The sequence below is a fragment of the Pezoporus wallicus genome, unplaced genomic scaffold, assembly GCF_028554395.1.
Source record: "Pezoporus wallicus isolate ANWC-B61680 ecotype Strahan unplaced genomic scaffold, APGP_CSIRO_Pwel_v1 contig_4161, whole genome shotgun sequence".
NCBI classification, from domain to species: domain Eukaryota; kingdom Metazoa; phylum Chordata; class Aves; order Psittaciformes; family Psittacidae; genus Pezoporus; species Pezoporus wallicus.
Window position 1 is genome coordinate 1,679,839 of NW_026639584.1, and position 11,932 is coordinate 1,691,770.

The following is an 11,932-nucleotide window of genomic DNA, read 5'->3' on the forward strand; positions in this document are numbered from 1 at the left end:
GGAAAATTGTGTGGAGAGTCAATTAGAAGGAAAGAGAAAAAGAACAGAGAAAAGAGTAAAATATATGCAGTCTGTATAAAGTATTCCTTCGAGATTCTGGAAAGGCATGAGGTTTGTTAGTACTCTTTTTACATTCAACACATCCTCTGTTTCAAACAGCGTCTGTAAAGTGCTTAAATTGTTACTATGATCATGTCACATGCTCTTTTCCCTTTAACTTCCAGTCTTGTGGACTATCAGTTCAAATGAGTTCTTTCTAAACCTGCAACTACCAATATCAGGAGCTATTTGCAGGCTGCAGTGATTCAGTTACCTCTGTGCTGACCAAAGGGTCTCTGCCTAGGTGTCACCACCTAGAACCTCACAAGAAATGCTGTTGATACAACGGAAAATGAATCCAGCACCCTAATTCTTAGCTGAGTTGGGTTAGTAGGACTATTGTTTCAGAAGTGTTTCTTTAATCCTTTTTCTTCATCTAAAGTAAGAAGTTACAACCGAGTCTGCACTTCATGAAGATCTGATCTATAATGAATTACAATTTGTAGTAATTTTCAGAGTAAAGCAATGCTTCAAATTTTTCATTTTCATTATCTATATAGAATATTTATTATATGGAAATTCACAACTACTTCTCTCCCGCCGCAGTGCAGCAGGAATGAGTAAGAAGCCATAGGGCAAGTTCTCTATTCTTCTCACCAACTTCTCTAATTACCTCCAGAGACAGAAACTTCTCACCAGGCCAGTTTTTTTTCAATTGTGCAAATGTCTTTTGCTTCTTCATGCCTTTTGCTTATGGTTAAGGTCCTCAGTAACTTCCTTCATTTCTTCACTAGGAAGATGCCCATGACAATTTAAGGGAGAATATACAATACTTTCTATTCTCTATGGACATCACCTTTTGCCGTTTTTGTATTGGCTGTCTGAAAATCAGGGATTCCAGGTCTATGTAGAAAACAACAGAACTTAACTCTGTGTCTGGATATCTGAAAGAGCTAAGAGTTACTCCACTTCAGAAGGAATGTGTATAAAGTAGGAGACTGAAACCAAGCAAAACAAAATGCTCCATTGGCAAGAAACAGAATCTGAGATGAGAAATTGTATAACTTACTACTATTAATTACACTTACCTAAGGATGACAATACTAGTCTTACACAAAGCCATGAAAACAGTTGCATAACAAATTCTAGCAATGCAATACTGGCTGCTTTAAAGCCTACAATGTCTACGAACACTTCTATCAATAAAACCTCCAAAACATGTGAGAAGGCCAGATTATCTGCTGAAGCCAAATCACATTTTCTTTTCAGCTTCATACATTGTTGCAGATGTGTGCTTTTATAGGAACTTGTGCTGAAAGAATATTGCTTTTATAAGATCCCACTGGATTTCATCAAAAATCATATCTGGCTCTGTAAAGATCAAATTTCTCCTCAAATTCTGAGTCAAAAGCAGTTTGTTACAATTTAACAATACTTTCCATGCAATTTGTTTCATATATGGTTTTGATGTATTTTTCTAGTTTGGATATAGAAGGATAGAGAGAGAGATCTGATTTATAATTTAGGATACAAGTGAATGTGTAAGTTTTTGACACCATTGTACTTGGCCAGCATTTTTAATAACAACACTTTGCCTCCCACCTTGCTCAATACCAATGTAGGAAAAAATGTGTCCTTTCTGAGGGATCATGTCCTCTCTGAGCAAGCAGCGAGTGTTATTACTGAAGGTTATTTCCTGTTTATTTCCAGTTTAGTACCCATCCAGACCAACCTTGTTTAGCCTGAAATCAGACAGCATTGGAGTTCAGGGTCATATGGCTTCAGGCAAAATGTACTGGGCCTAGTCATTAAGCAGAATGTTATGTATAACTCCAGTTTAAAAAGAAGAGTAATATATAAAACAGCACAGTCTATGGATGCTGAGTTCACAGCTGCTGCTTTTGTTTACTGATGCATATTTCTACTACATACAAAAGCGTGAGTTTTCCTGTTAAAGGTGTAACACACTAGCTCAGGGAAATAAGATACAGATGAAGGCTAGCAGAGTAAAATAGATGAAATGTAGCACATAAATATACAGATATTTCTCAGCTCCTGTGCACCTAGGTTTCATGTCAGACATGTTTCCCCAGGATAACAGCAAATATTAAAAGTAAGCATACATGAGCAATGTCCCTATTTAATGTTAATTTGTAACAATAAAAGGAAAACTAGGAACTTTACAACAGAAATTTCCATGAAAAAGAACAAAGCAATAAAGCAAGTATTAAAAGCACATGAACCTCTACAACAGCCCTACAGAAGCTTTTGTATGTGAAATGTCTAAACAAGTTTTCACTTGGATTATCCTGGGGTTCACTGAAAACCTGAAAAGCACTGCTCTAGAGGTTATAGGCATAACATCATCAACAGTACACTTGCCCTGGAGAAAAGGAGGCTCAGGGGGTGACCTTATCACTCTACAACTATCCGAATGGAGGCAGTGAGGTTGGGGTTGGTCTCTTCTCTGAAGTAACAAGTGACAGGACAAGAGGCAATGGCCTCAAGTTCTGCCAGCGGAGGTTTAGACTGGATACTGAGAAAAGTGTCTTCACCAAAAGGGTTGTCAAGCACTGGCACAGGCTGCACAGGGCAGTGGTGGAGTCACCATCCCTGGAGGTATTTGAAAGATGTGGCACTGAGGGACATGGTGGCCTTGGCAGTGCTGGATTAACGATTGGACTCAATGATCTTAAAGGTCTTTTCCAACCTAAATGATTCTATGATCGTATAATTCTTTTTATCTATTACTTCCTGCTCCAGTAAACAGACTTTTAAAAAGGGGACATACAAGAAAAATATCACAAGAGAGATGGGAGGCAGCTGAACATGAATCTTTTCTCTATTCAGTATTTATTTTGCTGCACTTATGCACTAGTATCTAGGGCATGAGGACATATGTCAATATTTTCAATTTGTAAGTTTCTAGAAGTGATGAACCACACAAGTGAAAAGACATGCTATACTGGGCAGGAGAGCTGCTGCAGGGGCACACTGCCTGGAGGAACCAGGCATACCTATTCTGCATTAGGCAAAGGAGATTGTACTCACTGAAGCTCTCTCCACATAAAAATGTTTTGTTTGTGAAAAATAACAGTGTCGATAAATAGGATTAAATCTCAAGAAGAAACATGTTTATTGCATCAGCAGTCCTGCTTTTAAATTGTTTCTAAATACACTATTTCATACTTGAAATAAAACTCCATCAAGCTTTTGTTTTTTTTGAGGGGGTTGGGGGGTGGGGGGAGAAGGGGAGGGGGGCTCATCAGGCATGTTCTGATTTGCAAATAAATGTTTTCTCATTTAAAAGCAAATGCTTTTCAACCAGGCAAGCTGTGAAAAAAGGAAGCTCTCTTTCATAGCCAGCTATAAACACTTCTGGTTCATTTTTCACTTGTTTTTTTTTGCTTTTTTGTAGTGGTGTTCACTCACGATATGTGCCAATCATTGCAGAAATAATACAAGAATACACAGTGAATATAAGAATACAAAAATACTCCAATGCAAGTATGAGGAAGTACGGTACTGGGGGATGGGAAATTCTACACAGGCTGAATTAGGCACATTTATATATATTTTTGAAGAAATAAATACACAGACTATTGTCTATTTTTCAGGAATTTTAGAAGATACCAGAAGATTTTAGAAGATACCAGCTTTCCTTTTATGTGATATTTAGAACACATAATTCTCCTGTACTTCATAACACTAACACCTGGCGTTGGATAGTTTTGAGGTTCATTGGCATTAGTCATTCCATGGGTATTTGCTCAGTGAAGTACAATTACTAGTTTTTAGTCAAGGCATGCAGACTGAAGATGTACTACAGGGACCCAAGATTCCTGTTTGAGCAGCTGGAACGGAAATTTATAGTGCAAAAGCTAGCATTCATCTTGGCACTGCTTTTACAACTGCCAGTCACTCCCATCTTTACTGCCAAAAAAGCGTTGTCTGCCAGCTATGGCAGCCAGTGTGAAAAGAGCTTCACCAAGTATTGCCCTGGCTCTGAGGCCCACTCATGTTAACACAGCTGAGGCTTGAAAGGAACCCTTAGGAACAGGCAGCAAATATTGTAAAACTAGATAGACAAATGAAAACCTTCAGCTCTAGTCACGGCAGTAGAAGCTCTGCCAAACTTTCTGCCACCAGAAATCACTCCCAGCATGACTCTGCTACTAGCTGTTATCATTCATCTTCTCTAGGAAGCCCTTGGAATATCACAGCCACTGTGGAGCACAAGGGGAGAAGACAGATGGCCAAAACATCTCCTCATACCCTGTCAAATCCAAGGCTTACAGTGGCACAGAAACACATGGGACCTAAGCAGCTCCTTCCTCTTTTGTTCCAGTCTGTTTGTCTCCAATGAACACATTGTACTATAAGTTGATTCCCAGAGCAATGAATAAACCTGAGCAATTAGGCAACCTACTTCACCTAACTGTATTCCCACCATTGTCCATCTGGTCTCATGTTAAACAATTCATTTAAGAGAGGCTATTACACAGACTCATTCCAGTAACTTTCCTTTTTTTAACGTTAAAAACCCCCAAACCGTCAGAGGCAATTTCTGTCATGCTGTTTTCCTCCTCTGTGCTTATACTTTGCATGTGCTTCCCAGCACTTGTTCTAACGACTTGCCTTTCTCGTTTTGCCAATATAGACACATTCGGTTCTCTTAAGCAATCATTTCAGATGAGGCACCACAGTTGGAAGAAACTATCAGGCAGCCAGATCTCTGCAGGAGAGCATGTATCAGTCACTGTATGCATTACTACTGTTGTAGCAGGACCAAACTCTTGCAAGACTGTTGACCAGTGCAGAATACTAGAAACATGATTCTTCCCATTGCTGCAAATCATTTCTGTGATCAGACCTACACAGAACAATGTTTGTAATCAAACAACCCTATCTCTACTCCCAGCCATTGGCACTTCTATACATGACCCTCTAGATCTTTTGAAGAGTTGAGATGGAGAAATTAAGACAGACATCTGCAAGGACTTGCATGCCCAGTTCCTTTTGGAACATCCAAACTACGGAGAAGGCTTTGGAATGATCATGTCTAATCTGCTTATTTCAAATAACAAATTGTCATTAAAATGTTTTCTTCTTTCCAGTAACTCTTTAAAAAAAAACCAACTTCAAAACATATATTATGCAACCTCAAGAGGGCAGCATGGTATTTCAGGAATCACCTTCCAAAAAGTTCGTAATGCGTTAGGGTTAACAGTGGGCTCTTATGGCAGCATAACATTGAGGCTGTTGTAAATATTAATTGTAATAGAAAGGCAAAAAGTGTAAGGTAAGTCCATGGCAATATCATTAGCTCACCTGTGATGCTGCTGGCGATGTGATGCTGGTAGTAGCAGACAATGAAGGACTGCAGCGCTCAGAGATATGTCGCATATGCTGTAGCAGCTGCATTGGTGTATCCTTCAGTGCCAGTTCATTCTTAGCCAACACTTACAATGAGCAACTGTGTGTGATAGCACTGTGTCTAGGGCAAGGAGCAGCTCAGTTCTGTGATAATGCAATTCTTGCATTAGTGGCAATAGTTCTGCTCAATGCTTTCAGATGGTACATAGACATTTAGGATTATAGGAGCACTGACTAGAAGGTGATCTGGGTAACCGAGTACAGTTACCTTTCATGATACCACATCATTTTGCCCTTTTATAAAAGTATTATGTTCCATCTTAAAATTAGATTATTTTTCCCTCTCACTACTTCTCTTGGAAGATTATTTCATATAAAAATTCCACTCCACATTTATTCTTATCCAACTTGTATCTTTTGGTTCTTGTGTCAACATTATCTGTTGATATCTGTAGCCCCTACACTACCTTTTTTTTGTTAATTATGTTTCTATTTTTATGTTATGATGAAACCTTTCAATTCCTTGATTATTTTAGTAACAATTCTCTCTGCCTCTTCCAATTTTTATCTGATTCCTTGAGCACAGATGATAGATGATAACTATATTCCAGATGAATAATTACTGGCCTTAATACTTCTTCAAGCAGGTTGGAAATTCATCATGTCACCACATGTGCCCTTTAACAGCACTGCTGAGTTAGGGATGGCAACCTTAGCATATATTCTGAAGAGCTGGAGGATGAGTACACTTAGAGTTAGCTGCAGCTGTAAGTTCCAATTGTTCCATCACTGTGCAACAGTTCAAGACAACAAGACTGCATCTCAAGTGCCTCATTTTAGAATGGCGATAAGATACACCCATGTTACTAGATAACTGATACCACAAGATTATATAGAAATCTAATACAAACCTTATGTCTCTCTAGCATACTTTTGAACTCACTACCACAGTATATCTGCTGTAATTCTCATGGTGATCTGCCCAAGGTCAGCCTAGAGCTTTGATACTGATGTGAACTACTGTAAGTTATGCAGTGATACATATTATGATGATTCCTTTTTTCAGCTGAATTTTCTAAAAGCAAGCCTGTCTCATTCCAGGAGAATTTCCTCTGGAATTATCCTTGAAGTTGGTGTGATTAGTTTCATCATAAATCCTGTGGACTAAGGAGAAAATTTCACAAAGCACTTCTATGAAAGCTGCTTCTCTGTATCTTTATTTCTCCAAGTTGTAGTACATTGCAAAATAAAAACTTGTTTCTTTCTGATTTCTTTGCAGGTTATATTTTTGCTAGGAAAGCATTTGACCTGAAACACAGGCACCTGCTCCAGGCGACAGAAAAGTGTCCAGTGACTGCACAAAGGAGTAACATTAGAATCATAGAATAGTTAGGGTCAAAAAGGACCTTAATATCATCTAGTTACAACCTCCCTGCCATGGGCAGGGACAACACACACTAAACCATGTCACCCAAGGCTCCGTCCAACCTGGCCTTGAACACTACCAGGGATGGAGCATTCACAACTTCCCTGGGCAACCAGCAGCTTTTCTCATATAAACAGGATCTCATACTTGGTATCCATCCCAAATATATCAATTCTTCCAAAAGGATTTGTGCTTAGCACTGTGTGTTTTGATCTCACACCAAATTATCTGTGGCTGAGCTATGCCAATCCTAATGGAGGCCATTGAGATAGCATCAAAACACTGCTGAACTTACACTGGCAGGACTTGAGTGAGTGCTAAAGCTCTCCTAGATGACAGGGTGCTACTCATATATATGTGCATCTCTGCGTGAGATGTATTCAGTGCCCTATCAGCCACAATTCTATTACAGACAACTCTGTGTTTATGACTTGGGTGGAAATAAGCAGTGCTACAGGGGGAGAAGATCTACCACACTCATTGGCCTTATGCTTACATCTAGCAATCAATTTTCCTTCTGCAAAAATGAAATAACACACCATGAAACAGCGCAATATCCAGGGTATTCGGCACAGCACAACATCTTAAACAGAGGAAGTTTCATTCAGTCCTTGGTCTAGATACAAATTCCAGTCATGCTGAAACACAGAGAGCTCCTTAAACCACAGAATTCAAAAAAGGGTTCAAGGAAGTGCTGGCAGATATTTTCTGTCCTGCATGCTGTGTAGTTCAGCAGCTAGCCACAATTAACACAAGAGAAAAGGCGATAGCAAGTTACTCTTCTGCTGTTCTTTGTTCAACAAATGGTTTGCAAACTCTTTTTGTCCATCAACATAACTCTGTCCCTTCTCTTTCCAAGTAGGAATTTGTCCTGCTATCCTAAAGTTTACTCAGGAAATCTGTTCTAAGACTTCTGCACTTAAAATAAAAATTCCATTAGATGTTCTTGATTTTAGAATGTTTCTACATATTTAACAGGTGATTTGATGTGAAATAAAACAAACACAAAAGAGTGTCCAGACTGAATCGCCTTACAGCATAAAAGATAAAACAGATCAATGATAAGAGAAGGAGCTACATTTTCATGACTGACCTATATTGCTCTCTAATCCATGTGGCCTCTGCAATTACATAATTCCTAGGAATCTGAAAGCAGCACCTCTACATGCCTGAATCACTGATTCATTCTGGTACTGTTCAACACTACTGCTTCTTGTAATGTATGGCTTCTACTGATGGCAGTACCAGCCTTGTACTGGCAATGTACTAGGATGGCAACTTCCAGCCCTGTTGACATCTAGCTGACTTCTCTCAGCATTCTGATGCAGAGATCAGTTTCCTGCAGAGAAGGATGAGCACACTCATCTCTACAGATTTAGTCCTGCCAGGTTTTTTCTAGTTGAGAAAGCAAACGAGGAAAAGGAACAGATTGCTACTCTTCAAAATAAACCCCTAGATCACCCCTGCAATGCTGGAACAGCTCTTCTGATAAAGCTCCATGAAGCTGGAAAAGCCAGATTCAGGATGGAACCATGTTCTGTTGGACAAAGGCATGGATAGCGAGGCTGTCAAGAGAAAAGCTATAGCTCCTTGAGTCTCTTCCCTAAGACCCAAACCTGGAGGAGGGTAAAGGAGATGGAAATCTGCTTTGACACTTGCCAGATGGCAAAGCTTAAAACTGTGTCCTCTGAACAGCAGAAAGACATGTCTCTGGTCACGTTTTCCTCCATTCCCAACACACATGCTATAACAAAATTAGTGTTTCCTGGGGACTGGATACACATTGAGCTTTCCCAGCTGGAGAATCCCAAGCACTCTGTGGTCATCATGTACTGTTTCAAACCTGCAAAGCCAAATCAGTCCCTTGTATTCATGCCTCATTCAAAGTGCCTGGACTGTACATCCACCCACACCCCTCCATTCCCAACCCCCAGTTTTACACAATTGGAGTGCTGGCTTTGCCAGCAGTTAGCAGGTTTTAAACTGCATTATTTATTACCTTGAGAAAAAAAAAAGGATCATTACTGTGTCTGAAATTCACTGAAAAAACATGTAGTGAGCCAGCAACAAAAAACCTTTTCACACTTCAGGCAAATATTCAGTGACTTCCTTAATATATATAAATATGTTATGATCTGAGAGCTCAGCTAAGTCATTTAGTGGTTTCTACTGTCTTCTGTTAAAGAGTCTTTGTGGTGTTATTGGGTAAAATTAACTTATAAAGAGAAAGTTTATATATGATGAACAACATGTTTGGCTAGAGGGTGAAAAAGACAATTAACAGCTTTTGCACCCTTTCCTCCAATGACTGAAAGCAATATATCAGCCCAGAACATTCCAATTATGAGAGCACAATGGAAAAGGAGATGGAGAAAGTCAGGCTCCTAAAAGAAAATCATAGGGTAAAATAATACAGATTAACACAAATTAGTAGGAGTCCTGTTTCTTAACATGTACTAAGATTTCTATCATTGCTGATGTTAATAATTGACATGAAGTACAGTAAGAGTTAGATAACAGCAGGAACGTTCAGGCCAGGAACTCATTTCATTTTCCAGTGGTGTGAGGCACTGGGTAATGGGGAAATGCATAACCTTATTTCAGAGATGATCTTGCTTTACTGCATTACATCTCAAGGAATTTTGTACTGTCCAGAAAGAGATTTCTGCTTGTGGCATGTGACAGGAAGTGTTCTTCAGAGAGTGGAAAAAGAACAGGATGTGGATTTTGTTCATGAAAGTGAATTAATAGCAAAGCCTTGAGTCAGATATAAGCTGCATGGCTATTGTGCAAGCCTCATCACACTGCACTGCCATCTCACCCCAATTTATGACCTGGAACACAGCAACTTTTACAACTTTTAGCTGGAACTGCAGGTTGTACCAAAGCTTACAGTGGTTTTATAAATACGAGGGAAAGAGGTGAAAGCTCCAAATTTCTTTTGCTTTTTAGGCTAGCTCAAGTATAAGCTGGACAAAGTATGGTGACACCCTGCACCTCCTGAGCATGCATCTGAGTTCAGGGTTTAAATACAGTCACTTTATAATCCCTGAAATCTGAATGCATGTGCAAGCCAAGATCTGTTCTCGAGCAGAAGCAAGTACATGTAAATGAGCATGATCAACATTAGCATGGGTATTGTCTACAAACTCATGTGGGCAAGCCACGTTATAATTTTCACCATCATATGTGATAGGGGTAACATTTTTATGGCCTCAGAGTCCCAGAAAATATCAGCCTACTCAGACTGCTGAGATAAATGTCCTCTGTGCGCAGCCTGCCAGCCCCAAGAATTTACCAGAGAGAGGGAGTTCAGGCTTTTGCTTCTCCTCACACTGCCAGAGTCCCAGCTTTCTGGTTCATACCACCAAAAGCCAGCTTAAACCAGAGGTGAATCTACTACATGATATAACAAACTGCTATTGCTCTTATTTGTCCTGTATGTCCTTATCTTACAGTCTGTAATTAATCACCACCCTGGAAATCAAACACTAAGGTATTTGTACATTCTCTTTGAAAATACATTTCAATTTCCTTTTACTCGAACTGCCCTGTCCTTTGCCACACCTGCTCAATGCATCACTCTGCATAGCACACACTGTACATACCTGAAGAGTTTGATGAGTCATGCCAGACAGGGAACATAATCGCCACAGAAAGAATATAAGATTGAAAAGTGTGATGCAATTGCATATGGAGATGTCTGTTCATTAGCAAATATTCACATTTACATGGTGGTGATGATTAGAATACGTCATGACTCAGGCCTAGGTTCTCTTCTCAGAACCATGAAATCCACTGTACAAGCTTCACATGTACCAAGTTTGTACCAAGCACCAAAGTCATGTACAGACAAACGGTAATCTAACCCCATCTGCTTGGTACATACATGCTTAGCCTTCATGATTGCTGAGATCTGCTTATTCTCTACTATCCAGAAATAATTTTCTCTTTGCAGAAGCGATAACTGGGAGAGGCTGATTTTATGGGCACAGCAGTGCAGATGAATTGGTCTCCTATCTCACATTTATAGGGAAGGTTTCCTTTGTCTCAGCACAGCTCTCGGGTATAGCTGAAGGTACGGCTAGTTACTCTGTACTGTCATTAAGCTTAGTGCATTCATCGGGGTTTAGAACAAATATCTTAGAATCCCAAAGCTGTCCTCACCATACAACCTGCAGGGATTGCTCTGTTACCTGCCTCAGATCATGATGGTTCTTTATCTTTTATTTTCAGTACTGAAATGTTTTTGCCATTCTGTGATGTGTTTCCACTATGAATTAATAAGTTGTATTTTGCAAATATGCAGACAGATGGCTCTGAGGATTGCTGAATTACCATAGTCTGAAGGACAGCCACGTTATTGCTGTTAATAGTCTCTACTTGATTGTTTAAAACAACTTAATTTCTATACAAAAAAGCCTGAAGCAACTGGAAATGCTGAAAGCAATACTCCAGTCTCTACACATCCTGAGACTGGTTCAACAAAGTTCTTGTCACAGATGCAAAGTTGCATCTAGCCCGAGATCTCCTTGGCCCATCACTCTCAAACTTCCACTAATGGAAGAAGTTTCAGCAGTACCAGAGCTGAGAAACACTGGCTTCTTACCATTTCATGGACTCACTTCAGTCAGCAATTGTTAGTCAAAGCTTCTATGAGGATTGCATACTCACAGTGGTTCTTTCTCTGCTGCGTGTGGATTCTGTGGTGTCTTTAGACACTGAAACCTTCCCTGTGTTGAGACAGTGCTGTATGTAAACCCTTCTTCCCTTTTTCTTCTTGTCAAAAAGGGTGGAACTAGCCAATGTGGTACAGAAGCTATAAGGACAAAAGGTGGAAGAGAAAGTCAACACAGAAAATAAGACTAAAAATAAAGTTATCTATTGTATTTCAGTCTGCTTTGTGCAAAGAAGCTAAAAAAGCACACACAGACTTAAATTGATGCACTACTTGTTCTAACGTGGTGCGATATACCGCATCTCCTGAACCAATACAAAGACTGAGCTCTGAGTCTGCTGAACTTGTATTATGAAGCAAGGAAAAAGAACTAACTAGTACTTTATTCAAAGTTTTACTGGCAGCTTGTCTGT

At 39.6% G+C, this 11,932-nt stretch overlaps 1 protein-coding gene across 1 annotated transcript in view; it reads right to left on the reverse strand.

The window, feature by feature from the left end:
• CUNH5orf58 (chromosome unknown C5orf58 homolog) overlaps window positions 1-11,558 on the reverse strand; it is a 37,223-nt gene extending 25,665 nt beyond the window's left edge. Inside the window, exon 1 of the mRNA XM_057415134.1 lies at window positions 11,467-11,558. The gene's annotated coding sequence lies outside the window, so the exon portion shown is untranslated. The remainder of the gene's footprint in view (window positions 1-11,466) is intronic.
• Between the last annotated feature and the right edge of the window lie 374 nt (window positions 11,559-11,932).